Source organism: Mus pahari, chromosome 1, assembly GCF_900095145.1.
Source record: "Mus pahari chromosome 1, PAHARI_EIJ_v1.1, whole genome shotgun sequence".
Lineage (NCBI taxonomy): Eukaryota > Metazoa > Chordata > Mammalia > Rodentia > Muridae > Mus > Mus pahari.
Genome location: NC_034590.1, coordinates 8,754,719 through 8,779,444, shown reverse-complemented (window position 1 = coordinate 8,779,444; position 24,726 = coordinate 8,754,719). Strand labels below are relative to the sequence as shown.

The following is a 24,726-nucleotide window of genomic DNA, read 5'->3' as shown; positions in this document are numbered from 1 at the left end:
ACCCCCACCTCTCCTCTTCCTGCCATCCCTGATTCAAATGTCAGCTCTTCTCTGCCACAAGATCTCCCAACCATGATGTTCTTCTCAGGTGCAAGTAACCACGGAACCATGAACAGAACTCTGAAACCAGGAGCCAAAACATACCTGTCTTTTTTCTTTGGTTTTTTTGGGGGGGTTTTGGGGGAGGTTGTTTTTTGTTTTTTTCCTTGTTTCCAACGGGCATTTTGGTCATGGTGATACAAAGAGAACTAATACATATGGTCTCACAGATGGACCCAGGGCCACAGTGAACAAGTGAGGAGCCTGTATTGGAGATGGCTGCAGAAGGGCTGGGGGGGGGGGGTGAAGAGACCATCTCCGGCTCCTGGCTTCCCATCTTGACTGGGTTTCCATTGCCTTTTCTTCTTTTATTGAAACATGTCTTTATCCTTCTCTGACTTCTTTCAATGGCACATCATTAACAATGAAGCCAAAATTCCATTGGGTATTATGTAATAGCTCAAAGTCCACCACATGCCCAACAGAATAGTTTCATAAGCCACGGGTGTGTAGCATTTCACAGAAACATTTATTTCTGCTATCCAACTCTCCTATACTCACAGTCTCTTTTGATTGAGTCTCTTTTGTTACCAATTTTAAAATGCTACAATTGGAGTTAGCCCCGCACCAAGCCAGCACGATTTTTAAAACAGCCCTGTTGTCTTCCCTGCATTATTTGGAGGTTATTTGGAAAGCTAGAAGCAGAGGCTGGAGAGACCGCTCAGTGGTTCAGAGCATGATTTGCTCTTGCAGAGGACCCAAATTTGGTTCCTAGCACCTAGATCAGGTGACTCACAACTGCCTGTAACTCCAGCTCCAGGGGATCTGATGCCCCATTTGAACTACAAGGGCACTGTCTTCATATATATACACATACATACATTCATACATACATACATACATATTGAAGCTAACTCATTTAAAGTTAGAGGAAACCTAGTGGCTGGAAAGATGGCTCAGCAGTTTGATTACTGACTTGAGTTTGGTTCCTGGCATCCACCTTGAGCCTATTGTGCCCAAAATTTTGCCCTAACCATGTGGTTCTGGGCTATATAAGAAAGCCAAGCTGACACACGCCTTTAATCCAAGCACTTGGAAGGCAGAGGCAGGTGGAGTTCTATGAGTCTGGTCCACAGCATTCCCAGTGTGTTTTCTTAGTGAAATGAGTTACTTGGTGGGAGGCAATGCTGTATAGAAAAGCTGAATTTCTGCTCTAGCCTCACTGAATGGTAGACTGTAACCCGTACGCTGAAATAACCATTTCTCTTCCCTACATTGTTCTTGTTCAGAGTTCTTTTCTCACAGCCACAGAAAGGAAACAAGAACAGAGACACTTCCAGAAAGGAAGGTGGTGCAGAAACTGGGCCACGACAGGCCTGCTGGACCCTGGTGGAAGCTCTGTGCCCCAGCAGCCCTGGACACACCGCCTGACTGCTCTGCCACTCTCTGACAGCCAGCCGTCACTCTAGGACGTACATTCTAAGATAAACAATGCAGGAAGACAGAGAGCAAACCCAGAGAGCAACAAAGAAAATTTCTGAAGATTAAGGGAAGCCCGAACCCAGCCGAAGACAGGAAATGAATGTCCATTGTCTGACTCTTCCTCCTTCATTTCCTTCCTTCTTCCTTCTCCTCTTACTCCTTCCTCTTTCTTCCTTCCAACACTTTTACATGCACATGAAATAAGAAACTACTTCAAAGGCATGTTTGCCTCCACACCCAACCTGTCACCCCCAACGTACATGTGGACACTTTTCAAAATACTCCCTCCTGCGCAGGTGATGCAAACTTGGTTCTCAAAAATGGTTCTAGAAATCTGAGCCTCACTGAAGACATAAGGTGTGTCAAGAGAGGTGGAAAGGGGCAGGGGCAGACTCTAAAACCATGGCTACATCCTCAGCGAACTGAGCAAACCTCATAGGTAGGCACAGCAAACCTATGGGGTTGTAGAATGGTCACCCATGGGAGAGCCAAAAGGGACACTTGAGGGGATAAAAGGACTCCTTGAGACAGTGCCTGTGGGAGGAGGAAGGAACTTTCTAGAAAAGGGAGACTAAGGAAACTATGGTGAGGGCTACCCTGGTTAGCCAAGGATAACTGCTGCAATTATCATTAGCTGTTGCCGATCTGATGTGAAGTCCCCCTGTCCAGTATGCCCAGTACTGTAGCAAAGTGGAGTGGACAGTTCTACAGCCATCACAGTGTGCCAGAGTTTCAAAGATTTTTATTCCACATTTAAGAGATTTACAGGAAATCTCCAGACAGTTAAGCTGAGGAGCTCAGACTGTCTTTCATCTGGCAGGGAGCCAGCCATTTGGAAGGGTGGCTTTAATTCCTGGGATATGGAGTCACACAGTCAGGAAGCAGCCCTGACCCCAGTAAGGTCAGTGCCGTGGCCAACTACCCTGGGCTCAATTTAGAGACATAACTATGGCAACGACTGTGCCCAATCGGTTATTAGAGGAGATTTATTGACGGATATGCTTGAATAGCAGGGCCATTAATTGCAATTACCAGACAAGACACTTTGCTCATCTTGGGGGACTGAATGCCAAAATGCCCTAACAACTTTAAAATCCCATTTGCTCCTGAGCTCTTTGCTGGTCTCACAGAGTTTGCTCCAGATTCCCAGTCCTGAAGGTGGGGCTGATGGGGGGCAGGGAGGAGAGAAAGGGGCATCACTTGACATGGCCCCACCTGAGGAAGACAGCAAGAGCTTGGTGCTGCTGAGGCGAGAGCTTAAGGATTTGCACGCAGTCCCTACAAGACCATCCTTTGAAAACACAAAGGAGGCAAAAGCAGAACCACTCTCTGGACGCCACCAACAGCCATAAATAAAACCCCTTCTCCTTTGCCTTCTAACCCACGATGGCCATTTTCTCCAACATACTCAGCTCAGGTTCTACCCACTGCTCAGCCCAAGCCTAGAAAACTCATCACTGAATTTTATCCTTCTGGTCTACCTCAAGGTAGTCTCCCCTGAACACTACTTTACAGGGTCTTTCTATGTAGCCCTGCCTACCCTAGAAATTACTATGTAGACCAGGCTGGCCTTAAACTCACAGATATCTCCCTGCCTCTGCCTTTCAAGTGTTTAAAGGTGTGGGCTACCCCACCCAGCCCTCCTGTACCTTCAACCCATTTCTTAGCACTGAAGTTGTACTATGCATTGGTCTGTCTGTTCACTGACCTCTTTCTCTCTCCCTGGTAAGACTCTCGGATCCATGAGAGCAGCCATTCATTCTGTTCTTTCCATTGCTGGGCTGTGAGTGTCAGACACAGCACCTACCACACGGTCCACACGCAAGAAATATTTATTAAGGCCCAATAAGATGGCTCAGTGGGTAGAAGTGTTAGTATGGAGGCCTGATGACTTGGGTTCAATCCCCAGATCCCATAAAGTGAAAGAAATGAACCAGCTCCAGAGAGCTGTCTTCTGACCTACACACACATACACACACACAGTTAAGTGATTATTTGTTGAAAGCCAAGTATGGTGGCACATACCTGTCATCTCAACACTCAGGAGGACATGAGGCAGAAGGATCATGAGTTCAAGACTATGTGCACATACATGCAAATGTCCACTCACATAAAATAAAATGAAATCCTATAAAAATAAAATAAAATATTTTAAATATACATATAAAAGCAGACCTTTGAGGGGAGAGCTAAAGAGATAGTCCAGTGCTTAAGAACGTGAACTGCTTCTTCCCAGCATTCATGCATACCTGGTGGATTGCCACCACCTGTAACTCTGAAAACAGGGGATCTGACGCCTTCCTCTGGCATCCTCAGGCACCACTCTCATGTGGCATACACAGAGAGACACATAAATATGCACCAAGTGAGGATATCACTTGGTGATTTCTTCTTTACAGACAAAGCATCAAGACTGTACTTGTAGTGAAGTTAGTGAGGTAGAAAGTGGTCTAGAGTCTTTCCAGAGAGAGTTGAATGTGCCTTTCCAATCCAAAGCTGTGGAAAGTCAAAGCCCACTTCTTGAACTATCTGCCAAGGGTCTAGACTACAAGAATTCTCAAGTGACGGACATGAACATTCCTTCCTTGTGATACAGCAAATGGGCTGCATCAAGTACCCCCTTTATTCTTCATCTTCTTGCTGTTTACTGGCAGGAGGACCTGTGATGAATATGGTGACCCAAGATACTGGAATTTTCCATACACAGCACTGAGATCTGCTGTCTTAGTTAGGGTTACTATTGCTGTGATGGAACACCATACCCAAAGCCTCAGATCAGCCATGTATGGAAAGGAGTTGACACTGATCTAGTAAGACACACAGAAGCTACAGCCATGAGGCCTAAGACCTGAAGAGTGGGTTAAGGGATTGAACCTAGTCAGAAAGGACAAGGAAGGCTCCCCTGAAAAATTGTGGTTCAGTTAAGACCCAAAGACTGAGCGAAGCACACTGGGGGACGAGGGAGTGAAGCATATGGAAGGCCAAACACACTTCTATGAGGATGGACAGACATGATGGAGCTGAGGCTGGCCAGCACCAGTAACAGCAGGCTGGACCCTGAAGGATGTCACTTGGAGATGCTCAGGCTCCTCCAAAGAGGACAAGACTGAAGGGCTACTGCTTTAATTTGGATACCCTGTCCTCCAAAGGCCTACACAGTAAAGGTTTGGTCACAGGACTTTGGTGCTATTAGGAGACTTGGGAGCTGGGTGGGATGCAGTGGGAAGAAGGGGGTAACAGCATGTCAAGACAGGTATTAGACTCACAAGCTCCCCTTCTTGTTTCTCTCAGTCACCACAAGGCAAACAGCTCTGCCTTGTCACATGCTTCTGCCATGATGTCCTGCTTGGCCACAGGCCCAAAGCAACAGGGCCAAGTGACCATGAACCAAGCTTTGCTTGAGTTGGTCTCAAGTGTTTGCAACAGTAATAGAAAGCTTAAAATAGGCTAATGCACATATCCCATAGGTTAAGGCAACGGCTTTCTGGGTGTCAGATCCATATGTTCTGGTTGCTGCAGCAGGAAACTGGAAAACAGACTAGGAAATCCCAAGGAGAGGGCAGTAGCAAAGGGTTAAAATGCAAAGGGTTCTGTGGTTAGTCAGAAAAAGAGGGCTGGAGAGATGGCTCCTGAGAACACTTACAGCTCTTCTGGAGGACCTTCCGTTCCCAGCACCCACATCAGGCAGCTCACAGCCACATGTGATCCAAGCTCCAGGTGAGGATCTGACACCCTCTTCTGGCCTCCACAGGCACCTGCACTCACACATGCACATGCCCACACACAGACAGACACACATACACATAACTTAAAGATAAAACAAATCTGAAAAGGAAATCAGAAGAGCTGGCATTCAGGGAAGACATCCTGGGGGAGACGTGTGAGGCCACTGCCACCAAGGTTCTGTCCAGGGACCCAAGGCGCCGGACAGTAGTTTGCATTGCCCCTTTAACTAACACAGAGAAAGACAATATGGTAGCTCTGTTTCGTGTGCGGATGCCAATATTACTATGCATCAGTAGAGTAGGGTGTTAATTTTAATCTGCACAAAAATCACAAACTTTGCCTGCTGAGAGGAACCTTAAACAGCATCTGAATATTTGTGCATTTTCCAACACTCTCACAGATGCTTTCATGAATACTTTATTTCTTATTAATATGCATGCTTGGAATACTTTTTAATTTTTTGAATTTTTACTCATTTTTCCTTTGTGTACAAGTGTTTTGCCTACTTGTATACTCCATGTGTACAGCACACATGGAGGCCAGAAGGAGTCAGATGCCCTAGAATTGGAGTTGCAGACAGTTGTGAGCTGCCATGTAGGTGCTGGGAATTGAACCTGCATCCTCTGGAAGAGCAGCCAGTGCTCTTAACCAGTGAGCCATCTCTCCAGCCCCTGTTTGGAACATTTCAAATAAACTATGTTTTCTTGTGAATTGGACCTATGTGTATGGCCTTTCAGGCCTTCCTTACTCACACCTAAACATTAGGATGGACACACACACACATGCATACTCACATACATGCATACACAGTGTGTCCAGAAAGTACTCAGTGGATGCTATTAGCTGACTGACTTATTGACAACAAACCTCCGGATGGTAATGCATCTGATGGTCAGTGCCACACAGTGGAGAAATTGATTATACTTCCATTTAAAAGAACTTGATTCTTTTTTTGGTTGGTTGGTTGGTTGGTTGGTTGGCTGGTTGGTTTTTTGGTGTGTTTTGTTTTGTTTTGTTTTGTTTCCAGGCAGGGGTTCTCTGTATAGCTCTGGCTGTCCTGGAACTCACTCTGTAGTCCAGGCTGGCCTTGAACTCAGAAATCCACTTACCTCTGCCTCCCAAGTGCTGGGATTAAAGGCATGTCCCACTACTGCTCAGTGAAGAATTTGATTCTTAAAAAGCAAAAGGACACAAGCTCAGCTCAGTAATAGAGTACTTGATGGGTGTGCACAAGACCCTGGGTTCAAGGCCCAATACTGCAAACAGCAATCATACATACACGGTGTATCCAGAAAGTGCTTGGTAGATGCTATTAGCTGACTGACTTATTGACAACAAACCATGGGCTGAGAACGAGCCTGATGGTCAGTGCCACACAGTGGAGAAGAGACTATACAGCCTTCCAAAGCATGCCCCACAGCTCCTAAAAGAACGAACACACACAGAGAGAGAAGGCTATAGAACCTGAATCTCAGCCCCTTTCCACACAGGGAAGATGGGGCCTTCCATCTGTCAGAGTGGACTTGAACCAAACAGAATACAAAGGGTGCCATGCGGCTCGGCTGACTGCAGGTTGAAGGGAAATGAAAAAAGTAGGCACCATGGAGTGTATTGTCCTAGTAGAAAGGAAGTAGTGGGTGTTAGGGGATAGCCGAGGCCACTGCCACTTTCTTTCACTGATCCCTGAGTGTCACCCTGGCCACCTACCAAGTTCCTGTGCTCTGAGCCAACATTCTGTGTGTCGAATGTGTTAGTGTACTCACTTCTCCAAGCAGAGGACAGACATCTCGGGTGAAACCTGGAGAAACCAGCCCCTAGATGTCATTGTTGCCACTGAGATATCTCATTTGGAGCCCTCGAACATTTAAATCTGAAGAGAGAGTGGTATGGATCTGGGTAAGTCACTTAAATCATGCAAATTCTATTCACTTTCAACACGTCAGAGCCAAGTCCAAAGGCTTCTGGACTTCTTAACCAAAATGTATCTAAATGGCAGGGTGTTAGGGGAGTTCAGTTGCCAAAAAAAAAAAAAAAAAAAAATCCATGCTTAGGAAAAATAGGCTGAGCCCCGGGTGGTCATATGTGACTTGGCTCCAAAGTTCACACCACAGCTCTAAGCTGAGGACAGAATGGCTGGGTGACTCTGCCCACATCTCCTCTCCTGTGTGTCCTCTGATGTCTGCTCTGCGACTGTCTGTCACTGGTGTGTACCACACACTAACGCTTCCCATCCAGGACATGCTGAAGGAGCCAAGGGGCTGGCCATCTCTCAACTCTACTTCCAATCAGTCACCAAAAGCTCATAGGCTACCTCATGGTGTCCTTTCACTTCGGGTCACCCTTCTGTGACTCTTTTGCAATTATACTAATTATTGATCACTGCCCATCAATCAGTCATGTCAGTACCTCCTATATATTAAATCATTGAAACTTTTTAGGGTGTATGGGTATTCTGTCTGCATAAACGGATGGGCACACCATACGCATACAGTATCCCATGGACCTGCAGTTATAGACAGTAGCAGATTGCCGTGTGAGTACTAGGAACTGAATCCCAGACTTCTAGAGAAACAGCCAGTGCTTTTAATTGCTGAGCCATCTCTCCAGTCCGGCTTTAAACTTTTTAACAGTGCTTTGAGTATCATTATCCCCATGATATGATAAAATAAAGGACAGAGATTAAGTGTGGTGGCTTGAATGTGCTTGGCCCATAGGAAGTGTCACTATTAGGAAGTGACCTTGTTGGAGCAGGTGAGTCATTGTGGGGGGGTGGGCTTTGATGCTTCTGCACTCAAACTCCACCCAGTGTAGAAGGGAGCCTCCTGCTAGCTGCCTGTGAAAAACAGTCTCCTTTGGGTGCCTTTGAATCAAGATGCAGAACTCTCAGCTTCTTCTACAGCACCATGTCTGCCTGGATCCTGTCATGCTTCCCATCATGATGATAACAGACTGAATCTCTGAACCTGTAAGCCAGCCCCAATTACATGCTGTCCTTTATAAGAGTTGCCATGGTCATGGTGTTTCTTCACAGTAATGAAATCCTGGCTAAAACATTAAGTAATACACTAAGTCACACAGCTAGGACATGCTAGAAGATTCTGAAACTAAGAGTAAAACCCATTTCACAGGCTAGACTCTTAGAACTCCTGAGTCATCACTAAGACTGACACCTAGGTCGCTAAGTAGATGTCAACTTTATTCTCTCTCCTAAGCCAACTCTCCTCCCAAATACTTTCTTTGAGGTAGGTATTAGTTCATTAAAACAGGGTCTCCCTATGGAACCTCGGCTGCCCTCAAACTCTGCAAATCTCCTGTCCCAGTCCTCCGACTACTAGCATAACAGACACATACCACCACACCCAGCTCCAAAAGACTGCTCTTGAGCTCCTCCTTTAGCTAAACCCACGCCCAGGAGCAGGTGTGCTTAGGCGAAATCATTCGATCGCTGACTATAGCTACATTCAAGAGCCTGTTGCCAGCCAGAGGAAATATCAATGAACACGACTGACAGGCTCCTGGAGCCGAGAGGGAACCACTCCCCCCCACCCACCAGGGTAGACAGATGCTGAGGCAGCAACAGCACCTGTGACTTGTGACGGAGCAGCTCACATACAAATGTGTGAAGAAGCATGGCAGAGCCCCAGGCACACAGCCTCCACCTGCGAAGCCCTCATGAGATGGTCCCACCTGGTTCAGCCACAACTCCATGATGCCTTTCCAGCTGGCTCCCTGTCCCTGCATTGAGCCCTCCATGCCAGTCGGAGGACTCTCCAGCATCCAGGCACTTGATCTGCAGAATATCACACCTGCTTTCATGCTGGTCTTTTGTCTTCACACACACACACACACACACACACACACACACAGAGATGGTACATACTTTTAATTTTATCTTAAGTGTGTGGGTGTCTTGCCAGCACGTATTGTCTGTGCACCGTGTGGATGCCGGGTCCATGGAGGGCAGGAGAGGGCATGCAGTCCACTGGGGCTGGTGTTACAGATGGTTGTGAGCCACTATGTGGATGCTGAGAATCTAACCTGAGACTTCTGGAAGAGCAGCAAGTGCCCTTAACAACTGAGCCAGCTCTCCAGCCCCTGAGAGGCTCACCTGGTTTTGAGGCTTCTTGCTACCAAGAGCTTGATCACAAGGCAGTCGCTGCAAGGTGATTCTGTGAATGTCACAGGAGCTGAAGGAGAAGGGCAGGTCAGCAAGGTGAATGTCACAGGAGCCTGGTCACCTCCTCAGAGAAGCCTGAAGGTGTCCATGTGCCTGGTACTGAGTATGTCACGCTCAGCTCAATACACATTGCTGCAGGGCCCGCCTACACGGGTCAGCACTTACGAGAAGGCCAGCGAAGGCATGGAAACTGGTCCCTGGACTTTCCTCGGGCACTAATGTGCATTTCCATCCCTTTTCCAATATTCTCCATGCTTGCTTTATCATGGTACATGAAGAAAGAAAAACTGAGGGGCTAAAGCTTCCTTGCTATCTGTTTGTTTGTTTGTTTGTTTGTTTGTTTGTTTTGTGGTTGTAGCTCTTTGGTTTAGTTTGGTTGCAATACTGGAGAAGGAACCTGGACCCCCAACTCTGAAGCAAGCACTCTGCTGCTGAACTCTATCCCTAGCCCCTAGCCCCTAGCACCTTTCTTTCCCACTAAGGTGGTTTTTTTTGTTTTTTGTTTGTTTGTTGTTCAAATTTTTGAGACAAAAGTCTCACTAAGTTATCCAAGTTGGCCTTGAACTTGCAATCCTCCTGCCTCAGCCTTCTGAGTATCCAGGATGACAGGCCCATACCACCTTGCTTGATTACCGACTTGACGACGGCTTCTTTATTTTAAGGCAGGGTCTCATAATGTAGCCCAGGTTGGCCTCAAACGTACCATCCTCCACTTCAGCTCCCTCTAAGAGCCAGGAAGACTGGCATCCGCCACCACACCAGCTTTCCTAATCACCAAAAGAAGCAAGAATCAGAACTTCAGGCTGGCAATGGCTGTTGTCACTGCTGCCACTGGCTCCTCCTAGTCTATCACATCAAGAGGAGCTGTCAAAATAACAAATGACATATTTTGAAGTCCAGGATTACCCCTCAGCTAGACTTCCTTGGTGTGATAGGCAGTTACCTCTCCCTATAGTGTCTTTCTTCACCTCCCGCTTTTCATTTTCTTCCTGTGCCTCTCTCATCAATAAAGGTCTCTGCTCTAAGGAAAGCATCCTTCTCCAGGAAGAATTTAGCAGTATCCGATTACAACCCTCCCAGGAAGCAGGTGCTATTACCTGTCAACAGGGTTTGGGGCATAGCAAATAGCTCCTACCCCCACTCAGTGGGGCTCCTACCTGGCTCCCAGTCAGATAAAGTGGCAAAAGGAGACAGTCCTTTTGGAGACCTCAAAATCTCATTTTCATTCCCCTTGCAGAGAAGAGAGTGGCTTTATTGACAGAGACGACTGAAAATTGCTTAAAAATTGCCAATAACCAGTTCGAATTGAGGCAGAGAGACAGTCTGGCTGAAGCAAGCTCCCTGCTCCAGCGTGCAGCCCTGCTGGGCCTCCTTTTGCTGCAGCCTGGAGTATATGGCACATGAAGACTCGCCAGCAAGGAGCCTCCTGTCATCCTCAGAAGCATCCCCCCTCCCCTCCCCTCCCTGCCGCTGCTGTGGTTTCCTGGATCCCTACCACACACCGTCACACGTTCGGGGAATCGCTGCCAGAAACTCAGCTCTTAGACTGATTCAGGGACCCAAGGTCACACCCTGGGTTGTAGCTGGACAAGGGAAATGGCTCACTTCCTCCCACTGGAGTGCTCCTTGGCATGACTGTGCAACCAAGATAGGCCACTAGATGTCACTACCATGGATGATGATGATGATGCTTCTCCTCCTCCTCTTCCCTGTCTCCCCCACCCCCACCCCACCCCACTTTCTTCTGCTTTTTTCAATGCTAGGAATAGAACCCAGGGCATTGTCCAGCTAGGCTATTCTCATCCCTGAATTCATGCCCTTACACCAGACACTTGAGACAGAACCTCCAACAAGGAGAGCTCTAGACTAAATCCTACCTCAGCCTCGATGGCACAGCCTCTCCACTTATTATGACTGGGATCCTCAGGGAGATTTCCCTAAGCTAATTACATCCAAACAGTCAAGCCAGGCCCCTGTCAGCTGGAGCAGGCAGCAGGTGTGGCAATGGGTCTCTGCTTTCCTCCCCCTCTTCCTGGCCGTAGATGACTGCTGCACATTCTTCTGCCTTATTTAGAACCTCCTTGGGAATAAATGAAGGGGCTGGAGAGCTGGCTCAGAGGTTAAGAACACTGGCTGTTTTGCAGAGGACCCAGGTTCTATTCCCAGCACCTACCTGGAGGCTCACAACCATCTATAACTCTAATTCCAGGGAATCAAGAGACCCTCCTCTGGCCTCTGGAGGCACCAGGCATGCATGTGGTGCATAGACACACAGCGGGCAAACCACTCATACACATCAAATAAAAATAAGTAAATCTTTGGGTTTTTTTTTTTTCAAGAGTTGTGGTGATTTGAATAAGAATGGCCCAGGGAGTGGCACTATTAGGCAGTCCAGCCTTGTTGGAGGAGGTGTGGCCTTGTTGTTGGGGATGGGCTTTGAGACCCTCGTCCTAGCTGCTTGAGGACAGTCTTCTCCTGGGCCCCTTTGGATAAAAATGTAGAGCTCTCAGCTCCTCCAGGGACATGCCTGTCTAGACACTGCCATGTTTCCTGTCTTGATGACAATGGACTGAACCTCTGAACCACCTGTAAGCCAGCCCCAGTTAAATGTTGTCCTTATAGGAGTTGCCTTGGCCATGGTGATTGTTCACAGCAGTGAAACCCAAACTGAGACAGAAGTGTAAATCCAGATTTCGAGTATGCACCTGTCGTTCCATTCCAGCTCAGGAAAGTGAGCCAGGAGAGTCAAAAGTTCAAGGGCAGCTTGGGCATACCTCACACCACTAGAGATTTTATGACGTGTGTGTGTGTGTGTGTGTGTGTGTGTGTGTGTGTGTGTGTGTGTACCATGTGTATGTGTCATATGTGTGTAAACATTAATGGGGACACACATGTGCCACGGCCCAGGTACAGAGGTCGGAGGACAACCTTAGATGTTAGCCACTGCCTCCCATGTCATCTAAGACAGGGTCTCTAGGCCTGTGAGATCTAGAGCTTCCCCTGTCCCATGCTGTCCTAGGAGTGCTGGGATTGCAGACACACTAGGTGCCCAGTTTTTTGTGGGTCCTGGGGATTCAAACTCAGATCCTTGCACTTGCACCATAGACACTTTTAACCTGCTGAGCCAGCTTCCCAACTCCAGCACCATGACTTCAGATGCCAGGGCACTGCAGAAGTAACAGGGGTTGGTGGCTCTTACAGAGAATGAATGACAGGTGAGTAATTTACGATGGTTCTTGAGACCTGAACTATAATTATGAAGTATTTCTAGGTATATATTCAGGATGCAAAGTGTACAGAATCCAGAGCTAATGTTAATTTATTACTGACAGCTAGATATATGATAATATATCATATCTTTTTATCGTACATTCCTTCTGACTTACATCGAGCAAACTTTTCATTCATTAATAAAGTCAAGACTTGCCATTACTCTTAATGATGGAGTTCCATTTTGAACCCAGAGGACCTCCTGTAATTAAACTCTGAACCTCCACAGACTAGACATCTGAAGCTTAGAAAGAGGATAAATTGAACTTCTGGTTTTACAAGAGAGGTGAAAAATGTCAGAAAGACAGAGCCTACCTGCTCGGTGCCTTGGAAGAGAAAGGGCAAAATCAGAGGCGATTGCCAGTCACACTGAATCCTTTTACCTTCCAACCCTACTGCTGACTCTCCCTCCCCCTTCCCCTTCCCCTCCCTCTCCCCCCTTCCCCTTCCCATCCTCCTCTCCATCTCTTCCTCTCCCTCTCCATCTCTCCATCTCTCCCTCTCCATCTCTCCCTCTCCCTTCCCCTCCCCCTCCCCTATCCCCCTCCCCCTCCCCCTCTCTGGCTCTCTATTCTTCATTTCCTGTGCGGGGGGGGGGGGGGTTGCACACAGCAGGCAAGGCTCTGTGCCACAGTTAGAGTCACAGCCCCTCCTTTACATTTTAAGACAAGCTGACTTCAGCCTCATTGTGATCCTCCTGCCTCTGCCTGCTGATTTACTGAGGTTACAGCAATTTTTTAAATTTATTTACATTTCAAGTGTTATCCCCTTTCCCGGGTTTCGCCCCCTCCTGGAAACTTCCTATCCCCCCTCCCCCCTGCTTCTATGATGGTGTTCCTCCACCCACCCACCCACTCCACCTTCCCCACCCTCAATTCCCCTACACTGGGGCATCTATTGAGCCTTCATAAGACCAAGGACTTCTCCCATTAATTAAGGCCATCCTCTGCTACATATGCAGCTGGAGCCATGTGTACTCCTTGGTTGGTGACCTAGTCCCAGGGAGCTCTGGGGGTTCTGGTTGGTAGATATTGTTGTTCTTCCTACTGTGTTGCAAACCCCTGCAGCTCCTTCAGTCCTTTCTCTAACTCCTCCATTGGGACCCCGAACTCAGTGCAATGGTTGACTGTGAGCATCTGACTGTGTATTTGAAAGGCTCTGGCAGGGCCTCTCATGAGACAGCCATATCAGGCTCCTTTCAGCAAGCATTTCTTAGGATCCACAATAGTGTCAGAGTTTGGTGACTGTATCTGGGATGAATCCCCAGGTGGGGCAGTCTCTGGATGGCCTTTCCTTCTGTCTCTGCTCCACACTGTCTCCATATTTGCTCCCATGCGGATTTTGTTCTCCTTCTAAGAAGAACCCAAGCACCCACACTTTGGTCTTCCTTCTTCTTGTGCTTCATGTGGTCTGTGAATTGTATCTTGTAGGTATTCAGTGCTTTTGTGCTAATATCCATTAATCATTGAGTGCATACCATGTGTGTTCTTTTGTGATTGGGTTACCTCACTCAGGATGATATTTTCTAGGTCCAGTCATTTGCCTAAGAATTTCAGGAATTCATTGTTTTTAATAGCTGAGTAGTACTCCATTGTGTAAATGTGCCACATTTTCTGTATCCATTCCTCTGTTGAGGGACATCTGGGTTCTTTCCAGCTTCTGGCTACTGTAAATAAGGCTGCTATGAACACAGGGGAACATGTGTCCTTGTTATATGCTGGAGAATCTTTTAGGTATATGCCCAGGAGTGGTATAGCTAGGTCCTCAGGTAATACTATGTCCAATTTTCTGAGGAACCACCACACTGACTTCCAGAGTGATTGTACCAGCTTGCAATCCCACCAGCAATGGAGTAGCGTTCCTCTTTCTCCACATCCTCGCCAGCATCTGCTGTCACCTGAGTCACCAGCAGGCAAGGGCTCTGTGCCACAGTTAGAGTCTCAGCCCCTCCTTTACTTTTTAAGACAAGCTGACTTCAACCTCCTGCCTCTGCCTGCTGATTAACTGAGATTGCAGCAATCTTCTTTTAAAAAAATTTTTAAAAGGTTATTTTTATTTTTACTTTAATTTTTTGAAATTTTATCTGCATGTATATAAGAGAACCTCATGCATGCCAGGTGCTCTCAGAGGTACCAGATCCTCAGAACTAGCCTTCTAGGCAATTGTGAGGCCTCCATGTGGGTGCTGGGAATATAACCCAGGTCCTGTAGACTAGCAGCCAGTGCTCTTAACCAAGAGACATCTCTTCAGGCCCAATCTTCCATTTTCTGGGACAAAATACTGTTTTTTCAAAGATCATAAAACAAAAGATATATTACTACCATCCAGTATAGTGGCAAATGTCTGTAATCACAGCACTTGGGAGGCTGAAGCAGGAACATATGTGGCTCCAGGCCAGGGGAAATCTGACTCAAAAAGAAAAAAAAATTCTTTTTTATACAAGTCATTTACCTCATTCAATTCCGCACCATTCAGAAGGCTTCCATGATAAGCCCTCCACAAGAAAGCTAATCTAATCTTACTTTACCAAAGACAAAGTGTCCTTCAGAGGTATCACATAGCTTGAAAGGCTGTCATTTATTTAGTGTGTGTGTGTGTGTGTGTGTGTGTGTGTGTGTGTGTGTAGTTGTGTGTGTAGAGGTCAGAAAACAACTTTCAGGAATGAGTTCTGTTCTGTCTCCTTCTGTGTAGTCCAGGTCTTCAGGCTTGGCAATAGCACCTCTGGGGCATCTCGCTCACTCCGAAACAAGACTTCCTCGGGTCCATCCTTGGTGGCTGCACTTTCTGTGTTACCCAGACTTAAACACTGGGCTGGTTTAAGTTGCATCAGACTCCATGGTCACGTACATGATACAAGCCCGGGATCCTGGCGGAAGTGAAACCTTTAACCTTATCAACTAATTAAGGACCCCAGAGGAGAATGATGAGATGTGAGACGGGGACTTGGTTATCAGGGTCATCTCTCATCTGAGAACAGAATCAGATCCCATTGAACAGGGGCTGGATAATTGCATAAGTAAGTGTCCTATCTGGAACATGAAATCTTGCTGTGGCTGCTTAATTAAATCATGATAAAACCATTCTGTGGCTGGTACGAGGCGCTGAGAGTTCATTGTCCATAGTTTTAATGGAACGATACCTGGGCCTTTGCATTCCTTCGACTTTAAAAAACATTTGGAGAGCCGGACGTGGTGGCTCACGCCTTTAATCCCAGCACTCGGGAGGCAGAGGCAGGCGGATTTCTGAGTTCGAGGCCAGCCTGGTCTACAGAGTGAGCTCCAGGACAGCCAGAGCTATACAGAGAAACCCTGTCTCGAAAAACCAAAAAAAAAAAAAAAACATTTGGAGAGCAACTTTTTTTTTTTCTTTTTAGAAAAAGTCATATTAAGCAAAACTAGTGGTGCAGGCCTTTGATATCAGTACACAGGAAATGGGAAATGGGAGATAGAGACAGAAAAATGAGAGATTCAAGTTAACCCTGGGCTAGAGAAGTGAGTTCGAGACTAGCCTGGGTAGCTCTGTGAGAGTATATCTCAAAATAAAAAGGGAAAGGGACCTGGGGATGTAACTCAGTGGCAAAGCACTTGGCTAGGAGGCATGAAGTCCTGGAGTCCAGCCACAGCACTACAAAAGTGTGTGTGTGTATGTGTGTGCATATGCACGGGTGTGTGCACGTATGAACTCAGATGTATATACACATGTGCATGAATGTGTATGTATATGTGTATATATGTATACATGTATACATGTGTGTGCACATATGTAGTTGCTGGTGTTTTTGTGTCACAGGCTTCTTGAAGTTGTGTGCATTTTTAACCGGATCCTGCATTTCATAGCTTTGTACTAGTTTTGGTACTATGATAAAACACTGACCAAACTCCAAACCGGTTTGGAGAGCAATGGGTTTATTTGGCTTACAGGTTACAGCATTATCATCAGGGAAGTAAGGGCAATACCTAAATCAGAGGCCATGGAGGAGTGTTGCTTACTGGCTTGCTAGTAGGTTGTTCATCCTGCTTTCTTTTTTTCTTTTCTTTTCTTTTCTTTTCTTTTCTTTCTTCTTTTTTTTTTTTTTTTTTTTTTTTTTTTTCGAGACTGGGTTTCTCTGTGTAGCCCTGGCTGTCCTGGAACTCTGTAGACCAGGTTGGCCTCGAACTCAGAAATCTGCCTGCCTCTGCCTCCCAAGCGCTGGATCAAAGGCGTGCGCCACCACGCCGGGCCCATGCTTTCTCCTTTCATGCTTTCCTATCGGGCGAACCCTAATGTCTTGCTCCTTCCAGCCTTTCATGTTAATTCCTCCTTCCCCCATGCTTCGCCTCTAACTTGTAACTGAAAAGAATTCCTCAGCCCTTGATTTTCATTTCTTCACTGTTTGGCCCAAATGGTGAAGGAGTCTGTGAGCCACCAGTCAGAATTCTAACTCTGCTGGTTTTCCAACACCCAAGTGTTGACCTGTTTTCAAAGATTTGCTTTTATTATTTTTATTTAGGGGAGACAGGGCGGGTATGTGAAAGTGAGTGCAGATGCTCATGGAATCCAGAGGTGCCAGACCCTCCTGGAGCTGGAGATATGGCTGATTGGGAGTGTTAGGCTGGACCCCCTGCTTATCCCTGCACAAGCTTGGAAACCCCATCTGCCCTCCTTCCTCACAACCCCGCCCACACTGAAAAACTCTGAACCTAGGAAGGGCTTCAAGTGCCCAGGCTGTTGCAACCTCCTCCCCTGATTCTGCCAGCCACCCCAGTCCCCTCAGTCCCCAGTACGCTCAGTTTACTGCTGACACATCATCATCATCACCCTTCGCCCACAGTCTATAAAAACTACCCCACCCTCGCCGGGATGCGCGATTTGCCCCGCCCCGTTCTTTGGGACCCGTGACCCCACCTGGGTGCGGCCTCTAATAAACCTGGCTTTATCTACCTCTAATCTGGTCTAATCTGGTCTATATCTGCGTCACCAGTGGAGAGAAGCCCATCCATGAGCTGAGGGGGTGTGAGCTGCCTGGCTTGGGTGCTGAGAACCAATACACTCTTAACCATTCAGCCATCTCTGTTAACCCCCAGCTGGAAAACTTTTATCCGGAGACACAGCAAATAAAACGGCTTCCGTACCTAAACCATTTCTTTTTCTTTCTTTCTTTTTTTTTTTTTGTATGTATTTTGACGACTCAAAACCCAACCTGCTTGAAGTGGGTTCTAAACATATCAGGAAACATCCAAAAGGTATCTCACCTAACAAGGCCAATCTGGTGCTCTCACTAGAATCCTCCCTAACTCCCTTCCTCTGGCCACGCCCACCCATCGAATCCAGACCCAAGCACGTGGCTCTGTCATTCCTGCTAGCCACTACCTGCTGGCTTATTCTAGGGTTGAAAGCTGGGTGAGCTTGCTTCTCTCAGTTTGTGTTCATGGTATTAGCACAGGACCCAACAGGGCTTGTTACAGCAGAGCAGATACTTCACCGAAACAGATCCAAATGACAAACATGATGGCTCGCTCGGAGTCACAACCGCAAGCTCACCAAGTCAGACCTTACAACTCCTGAAAAAATCTTCCAAGGACCGCAAGAAGGTTCAGTTGGTAAAAGAACTTTCTATCAAAGCTGCAACCTGAGTTCAACCCTTGGGACCTACATGGGAGAAAAGTGAACCAACTTCAGAAAATTGTCCTCTGTCTTCCACACAAGCTGTGACATATTCACACACACGAATAAATAAACGCTTTTTTAAATTTTAAACTTAAAAAAGAAAGTATTTTTGACCCAGAGCCAGCACTGCCTCTCATCAGACATATGGTTAGGACCCTACATTTTTCAGCATACGATGCCTGAAAAATAATAGCTCCAATTAGAGCCTGGTATGGTGGGGACACATCTACCCTCCCAAGCTACCCTGGAGGGCTGAGGCAGGAGGTTCACAACTTCAAAGGTCTGCCTGGGCTAACCACATAAGGAATTAGAAGCCAGGATGAGCTGTTTCAGGAAACTCAATAGCTCAATGGAAGAGCATTTATCTAGGAGGTATGTGGTTCAGTGGGTAAAGGTACTTGCGGCTAAGCCTGAAGGTTTGAGTTCAATATCATGGAAGGAAAGAACAGACACCTGAAAGTTCTCCTCTGACCACCACAAGTCTCCACAAATACAATAAATAAAGAAGTAGACAATATTTTGGGTGTCTGAATGGCTTACTTATATGTATACCTGAGCACCATGTGTGTGTCTGGAGTCTGTGGAGGTCAGAAGAAGGCCAGAGCTTCTGAGTCCCTGGAAGTGGAGTTACACATGGCTGTGAGCCACTGTATGAGTGCTGGAAACCAAACCTGTGGCCTCTATAAGAGCAACCAAGGAGCCATCGCTCCAGCCCTCAATAAACTTAAAAAAAAGTCCAGCCAGATTCACAAGCACAAGGATGAAAAGAATGATGGGGTAAACGAGGGGATGAAGAATGCCCCAGCAGGTTGAGGCCACAGTGGATATTAACTGAGTTCTAGACCGACACCAGCTCGGACAGGACCTGGATGGCCACAGCATCTGCCCAGAGCCTTAGGGCCCTGGCTGCCCGAGGGCGTGGTCTGTGGCGGCTCCACCCCACCACGGCCCCGCCCCCGCCGCGCGCCTGCAGGCTCACCTGACCCGCTCGCCGCTCACGTGATCCGTCTCGGCGCCGCCATCTTGGAGCCACGGCCGAGGAAGGGGCAAAAAGGGGGAAAGAGAGGGAAAAGAGTCGGGAGCGAGGCGGACGAGGGCGAGGGTACGGTGGGGGTCCCGGCCGGCCAAAGGAGGCTCGCAGGAGCAGCAGCCCGCCGCCCGACCGCAGGTACCGCGTCCCGGGCCGCCCCTCCGCTTGAGCGCCGCCGGCCATGTGCGGCCTCGCTGGTGACGCCCGCTTCCTCCTCGCCGGTGACGCCCGCGGCACTGCCACGCACCCGAGCCCGAGCGCCAGGGCCCTGTGTGTGCTGTCGTCCCTCCGCCGGGTCTGTGGAGACCCCGGGCCCGCCGTGCCGCTGGGGGTGGGGGTCCCGCCGAGGCGCCTTTGCCTTCTGGAGACGTGAAAGCGCTTAGGCCAGCCAGGACGGAGCTTAAGTTTCTTTAATTCCCCCGTCCTTTAAGCACTGCGTGGTGTAGGAAACGCCAGCGCAAACGAAAAATAGCAATCGTGGCCTCCCACACGTACACATCCTCTGGGATGACTGAGCTTTCCAGAGATCGCTGAGACCATTGGTGAAGGTGCCCACCTTTCCAGACCTGGGGCATCCCGATCGTTTGTTTGGAGTCCAAGGTCTGGGTGATTAATTAGGTCCAGGCAGCCACCCCCACCCAGTGGACTGGAATTTGCTATCAGTCTACATGGCCCAAGGCAATTACTGGATTTGCCACCTTTTCTGTCTGAGTTTGTACTTTCTACTCTACTGGTCTGATTCTGTGTATGGATTGCTATATTGATTAAAAAGAGAAAGTCTGACCTTTCATTTCTTTACCATGGTAACTCTTTGGAAACTCGGAGGATGCCCTAGCGGTGTACTAATTTTACTTAACTATAATGGCTAAGTTACTTTCTAAGAGAACCGAATAAGCCTACTTTAAAGCAACAATAGGAAAACAGTAGCAAAAATTAAAAAAAAAAAAAAAAAATGGAGGACCAGGGCAGGAAACCGCTTTGGAGAATATATAGGTCAAGCCACGTTGTCGCATCTTTACAAAGTACTGTTTTGCCCACTGTGTTTGACTAATTTACATAATCACCCCTTAGGCTGTAATTTTGGTTAAAGTTAGAATAGCAATATGTCATTTATTATTCCATATTGGTTAGAAAATTATGTCAGTAAAACCAGTAGTTTGCTGAGTGAATTACTTACATGGAGGGGAAGGTTTAAAATATACAATTGTTAGAAGTTTTCCAGACTGATTTGTTTTAGCTTCTGCAAAATCCTCTACTTGTTAAGTAAATTATGCAAATTTGCCTCACACAATTACATCGCATGAACAGCTTTCCGAAATTTCAATGTTAAGTATTGGAAGTTTCTTCACCACCGAGATAAGTTATTGTTGTGTTTCGCCCGCCAAGGAAGAGACATGTTTGATGATGTTTATTATTTCCTTCTTGGCCACAGCTGGATTGTGAATATCGATCCAGGAGACTTATCAGTTTCAGAAATTGATTGGAAAGACACTGGCTCTTCACTAACAGCCATGTAACCTTGGGTAAGTCACTTATATCTCACTGAGATGTCTTATTTATAAACTGACACCACTGTGACTGGACCCACAGAACTCTGAGCAAACGAAGCTCACCTTGAGGATGGAAAGTGAAATTGGTATACTAGGGAAAGCATAGTTTGAGTTCTGACACCAGGCACTGCTTCACATCTGTGAGCCTCAGAGGTGTTACTTGACACTTTATGTCCAAAGAAGGGATTGGACACCAGGAATTACAGGACTATTACAGGAAGTGGACGCAGGCCCAGTTCTGGGTTTGCAGCTCCAGGTCAGGTGGTCTTCAGCACTATGCTTGGCATGGGTATTTCATAAATTACAATGAAGCTGAACACTACTTGATGTTAGCTACGACTGTGTTTTCATTGTAGCTGCTAAGTCAAAATATTGTTCCAGGCTAGGTGCCAGGTAAGAAACTATACTATGAAACCCGTATACTTCTGTATTTATACTTTAGTTTTTCTCTTAGTTGCTATTATTACATTGAGCTGAGAAGATTTTAAATAAATTGTAACTGACCTTTGTAAGGTCTAAAGTAAAAATAGCTTTTAGGTTACTTTTTTTTTTTTTTAAGATTTATTTATTATTTATATGTAAGTACACTGTAGCTGTCTTCAGACACAGCAGTAGAGGGCGTCAGATGTCATTAAGGATGGTGGTAAACCACCATGTGGTTGCTGGAATTTGAACTCAGGACCTTCGGAAGAGCAGTCAGTGCTCTTAACCGCTGAGCCATCTCTCCAGCCCTAGGTTACTTTTAATAGGCAGTTTGTGATTCCATCTCTAAAAGTTCATCCAGCTTTACCCTCACATTTCACATCAGAAGAATCTAAAACAAATAGTGACTCGCCTAGATCATACAGCCAAGGGCACTTCAGAGAACAGAAGAACCCTACCTTCTTTTGGCTAAAACAGATGTCTCAGAGATATGTGAAGTTTTTGAGACTCTGAAAGAGTGTGAAATTCATTGGTCATCACTTCTGTTGTTTTGGTGTAGGTTTTTGTTTGTTTATTTACTTAGTTGGAAAAACGAAATGCGTAGTCTAAAAGATGTTCTTTATATTGTCTTGTTCTCTCTTTACTTATACCCAGAAAATTACAACCTTTTCTTCAAGCCCACATGAATCATTTCACTCAGTTCTACATGTAGCCATACTGCTATAACTAAAAGGAACTAATTACATACACAAATACAGCAAATAGCAAATTATAAGAAAATAAAGACAACTGAATTTGTTCACTTTTCTTGGAAAAGACATTAATTACAAGCTTTTTCCTGTGGATTACTGCTGTCAGGGACAGATCTGAGAGACTCAGTATGAAAGACTGTAGAACATTGCTGGTTTGGGAGAGTACCTAATTCACTTGTTCTGACTGGATCTTCTGATCTAGTGGTATATCTAGTGATTACAAAGAAGCTTCTAGGCTTGTGTCTTGGTGAACCTTCCAGTGCAGTGATTTTTATCTGTTCACTACCTTAGAGAACATGCTTATTCCTTTTGTAAGATGTTCATGTTAGAGTTTTAGAGCAAGCTTTCTAATTTCTCAACCTTTCTTGTCACTCTTAGCCTTGCATTTACAGTAGGGAAGCAAATTGCTCTCAAATCAGGATAACTCAAAGAGGTTGTATTTACAAAGATAATATTACCAGGGTATTGGCCTTCTATACGCAGGCCACAGAGTGATGGTGTTAGTGGGAGAAGGAGCATCAGGAGAGGGGAAGTGCCAAAGCCAGAAATAGATTTGTAGAGAGCAGCCATCCAGGAAGAACTGACCTGTTAAGAAGCAACCAGTCCAGGGTGACCTAGAAGCAGAAAACCTGTTCTTTCTCACCTGTGTTCCTCTCCATTTGCAGTACCCTGCCAGAGGACCAGGAAGCAGAGTCCCATAGAAGGCCACAGGAGGCCCAGAGATGGTGGTGATGTCTGTCATGCCCCTAGATGCTGGGAACTGAGATGGAAGTTTCTGGTTTCTTTAACAATTTGTTTATGTCAAGTGATGTTTTTCTGGATGCTGTCTTATGAGAGGACATGTGATATTTTACTGAACACAGACACTTGGGAGGGCTCATGATATTTAGGAAGAATATACATAGAACCCCACCAACACTGAGAAAACATTCTTGCATTGCAATGCCACGGACTACTTTGCTGGTCTTTGCTGGTGTTCACTTTGTAGAGAGAAACACACCAAAGAACTTCTCATGGTATTCTGGCTGATTCTGGCCTCTTCTGCTAGCTGGTGCCTATTCGGCTGAGCCTTGCTGTTTCTGCTGGATTGTGCCACTACTGCTGATTCATGGTTGGTGTTTGCTATTTAGCTGGACTGTTGGTATCTGACAATGAAGATTAGAATCACCCCAAGGGACTACTTCTAAACAGGTCCACAACTCTCTTTTCCTATTAACCTTCTTTTCCCCCTACCTCTGGTTGATGGATTAGAAGGGAGATTGAAGAATTTAAGAACCCTAAAGTAGGTTTTGAAAAATCTAAGCCTATAGGAACCAGTGGATATACTGCCTTTTCAAGAAGCCTTATGCCTGCTCTCTGTGCAGAGGAGCCTTCTCTTAGGACTTGGCCATATATACTTAGCCTTCATGTTACCCCAGCGTTGGAAAGCCAACATTTAGTCTTCTCTAGCTTCTCCATGTGCTTCTCTCTGTCCACCTTCGAGTGACTATGTCAGTGTAAAAGAGCCTGGCCTACCTACTTGCTGTGTGCCTTGCACATGGTGATGTTGAGGGTGGGTGTATTTTGTTTGTTTTTATTATGAAAAACTTTAGTCATTTGTACAAGTAGAAAGAAGAGTATAATGAACAGGTAATCATGCCACCTTCATTAATTCTCCCTCTATCACCTTCTTCCACAGTCCTACCCTACTTCTGTCCCATCATCATTTCTTTGAGCTGTGTTTGCTTCGGTCTCTTAAGTCCAAGGATGGTATTCAGATTATCATGATCTGTGGTGTGATTTGAGTCACTAGTGCTGTATGCTGACTCTTTTTCATCTCTAGTTCAAATGAATTTTAGCTCACTTGACATATTAAAGTATATATAAATATCTACATATTTATATGTACAATGTATATAATACACATAGGCTATATGAATGCCATAAGGAAAAACATAGGAAATTAAAGACTTAGTTGGTTTTAGTGACCTCCTCTCCTGTGTACAATGGCTGTTTGTGACCTTTTATTTAACAGACTTTCTTTTTAATGAGTTTTTGCTTGCTTGTTGGTTTTGCCTGCAAACCTAAACTGGTTTTTTTTTCAGGTGCTTCTTGATGCGTTTTATGTTGTCATATCAGTTTGATAGCTGCCTTACTGTACTTATCCCCAAATGTATGCAGCCTCTAAAATGAGATACTTACATAAATGTTCTAGGGAAATTGGAGCATCTGCTGCAAGTTGCCATTAGCTCTTAATGCCTGAGCACAGGCAGCTTTGAAAGTGAGTGTTGTGTCAGATGCCTTTGTATTAGCCGTTATCTCGGGCTAAGATGAACCCCTCCTCTTGACTTCACTTTCTCTTTAAGAAGCACACTGAACTATCCATGGGGAGCAACTTGCACTGCTCTGTCTTCCTCCTATTGGATCATTAAGTAGAAGAGAGCAATCAGGAGTCGCCTATGTAACACTAGGTGTGAAGTCTGTTGAACAAACATTAAATGTTCACCAAGTTGTCAGTTAGCCTGTGTGGCTCTTACACCCACAGGAAGGGAGATCTTGTATTTACAATACTATAGATTATATCTGGCCAAGAAACTGAAAATGCTGTGAATTTTGTTACTTTTATTATGTAACTAATATATTGTTAACAGT

The 24,726-nt window shown here is 46.1% G+C and overlaps 1 protein-coding gene and 1 long non-coding RNA gene across 6 annotated transcripts in view; one reads left to right on the top strand and one right to left on the bottom strand.

The window, feature by feature from the left end:
• The window catches only part of LOC115063843, a 36,541-nt gene extending 16,808 nt beyond the window's left edge, over positions 1-19,733 (bottom strand). The window contains exons 1-2 of the long non-coding RNA XR_003843719.1: positions 19,320-19,733; positions 9,356-9,434 (exon numbers count right to left, since the gene is read on the bottom strand). This is a non-coding gene — a long non-coding RNA (uncharacterized LOC115063843). The remainder of the gene's footprint in view (positions 1-9,355; positions 9,435-19,319) is intronic.
• The window catches only part of Znf507 (zinc finger protein 507), a 36,633-nt gene continuing 31,250 nt past the window's right edge, over positions 19,344-24,726 (top strand). For 4 of the 5 annotated variants that reach the window (XM_029538029.1, XM_021206055.2, XM_029538032.1 and 1 more), the window contains exons 1-2: positions 19,344-19,508; positions 20,803-20,893. The gene's annotated coding sequence lies outside the window, so the exon portion shown is untranslated. Of the gene's footprint in view, positions 19,509-20,802; positions 20,894-22,760; positions 23,207-24,726 lie in introns of all 5 variants that reach the window. The other variant, XM_029538026.1, reaches the window with a different exon arrangement.